Source organism: Mustelus asterias, unplaced genomic scaffold (genome assembly GCF_964213995.1).
Source record: "Mustelus asterias unplaced genomic scaffold, sMusAst1.hap1.1 HAP1_SCAFFOLD_4041, whole genome shotgun sequence".
Lineage (NCBI taxonomy): Eukaryota > Metazoa > Chordata > Chondrichthyes > Carcharhiniformes > Triakidae > Mustelus > Mustelus asterias.
Genome location: NW_027593986.1, coordinates 2501 through 5000, shown reverse-complemented (window position 1 = coordinate 5000; position 2500 = coordinate 2501).

Here is a 2500-nt window from a genome sequence, read left to right as displayed (position 1 = left end):
ACACCCCCTCCCTATCTCTGTAACCTCCTCCAGCCCCGACACCCCCTCCCTATCTCTGTAACCTCCTCCAGCCCCTACACCCCCTCCCTATCTCTGTAACCTCCTCCAGCCCCTACACCCCCTCCCTATCTCTGTAACCTCCTCCAGCCCCTACACCCCCTCCCTATCTCTGTAACCTCCTCCAGCCCCTACACCCCCTCCCTATCTCTGTAACCTCCTCCAGCCCCTACACCCCCTCCCTATCTCTGTAACCTCCTCCAGCCCCTACACCCTCCCTATCTCTGTAACCTCCCCTCTCCCCTACACCCCTCCCTATCTCTGTAACCTCCTCCAGCCCCTACACCCCTCCCTATCTCTGTAACCTCCTCCAGCTCCCTACACCCCCTCCCTATCTCTGTAACCTCCTCCAGCCCCCTACACCCCTCCCTATCTCTGTAACCTCCTCCAGCCCCTACACCCCTCCCTATCTCTGTAACCTCCTCCAGCCCCCTACACCCCTCCCTATCTCTGTCACCTCCTCCAGCCCCCTACACCCCTCCCTATCTCTGTAACCTCCTCCAGCCCCTACACCCCACCCTTTCTCTGTAACCTCCTCCAGTCCCTACACCCCTCCCTATCTCTGTAACCTCCTCCAGCCCCTACACCCCCTTCCTATCTCTGTAACCTCCTCCAGCCCCTACACCCCTCCCTATCCCTGTAACCTCCCCCAACCCCCTACACCCCTCCCTATCTCTGTAACCTCCTCCAGCCCCCACACTCCTCCCTATCTCTGTAACCTCCTCCAGCCCCTACTCCCCCTCCCTATCTCTGTAACCTCCCCTCTCCCCTACACCCCTCCCTATCTCTGTAACCTCCTCCAGCCCCTACACCCCCTCCCTATCTCTGTAACCTCCTCCAGCCCTGACACCCCCTCCCTATCTCTGTAACCTCCTCCAGCCCCTACACCCCTCCCTATCTCTGTAACCTCCTCCAGCCCCTACACCCCTCCCTATCTCTGTTACCTCCTCCAGCCCCTACACCCCTCCCTATCTCTGTAACCTCCTCCAGCCCCGACACCCCTCCCTATCTCTGTAACCTCCACCAGCCCCTACACCCCTCCCTATCTCTGTAACCCCCTCCAGCCCCCTACACCCCCTCCCTATCTCTGTAACCCCCTCCAGCCCCTACACCCCTCCCTATCTCTGTAACCTCCTCCAGCCCCCTACAACCCCTCCCTATCTCTGTAACCCCCTCCAGCCCCTACACCCCTCCCTATCTCTGTAACCACCTCCAGCCCCTACACCCCCTCCCTATCTCCGTAACCTCCTCCAGCCCCCTACACCCCTCCCTATCTCTGTAACCTCCTCCAGCCCCTACACCCCTCCCTATCTCTGTAACCTCCTCCAGCCCCCTACACCCCCTCCCTATCTCTGTAACCTCCTCCAGCCCCCTACACCCCCTCCCTATCTCTGTAACCTCCTCCAGCCCCTACACCCCCTCCCTATCTCTGTAACCTCCTCCAGCCCCCTACACCCCTCCCTATCTCTGTAACCCCCTCCAGCCCCTACACCCCCTCCCTATCTCTGTAACCTCCTCCAGCCCCCTACACCCCCTCCCTATCTCTGTAACCCCCTCCAGCCCCTACACCCCCTCCCTATCTCTGTAACCTCCTCCAGCCCCTACACCCCCTCGCTATCTCAGTAACCTCCTCCAGCCCCCTCCCTATCTCTGTAACCTCCTCCAGCCCCTACACCCCCTCCCTATCTCTGTAACCTCCACCAGTCCCCTACACCCCCTCCCTATCTCTGTAACCTCCTCCAGCCCCCTACACCCCCTCCCTATCTCTGTAACCTCCTCCAGCCCCTACACCACTCCCTGTCTCTGTAACGTCCTCCAGCCCCTACACCCCTCCCTATCTCAGTAACCTCCTCCAGCCCCTACACCCCCTCCCTATCTCAGTAACCTCCTCCAGCCCCCTCCCTATCTCTGTAACCTCCTCCAGCCCCTACACCCCTCCCTATCTCTGTAACCTCCTCCAGCCCCCTACACCCCCTCCCTATCTCTGTAACCTCCTCCAGCCCCCTACACCCCCTCCCTATCTCTGTAACCTCCTCCAGCCCCTACACCCCTCCCTATCTCAGTAACCTCCTCCAGCCCCCTCCCTATCTCTGTAACCTCCTCCAGCCCCTACACCCCCTCGCTATCTCTGTAACCTCCTCCAGCCCCTACACCCCTCCCTATCTCAGTAACCTCCTCCAGCCCCCTCCCTATCTCTGTAACCTCCTCCAGCCCCCTACACACCCTCCCTATCTCTGTAACCCCCTCCAGCCCCCTACACCCCCTCCCTATCTCTGTAACCTCCTCCAGCCCCCTACACCCCCTCCCTATCTCTGTAACCTCCTCCAGCCCCTACACCCCTCCCTATCTCAGTAACCTCCTCCAGCCCCCACTACACCCCCTCCCTATCTCTGTAACCTCCTCCAGCCCCCTACACACCCTCCCTATCTCTGTAACCCCCTCC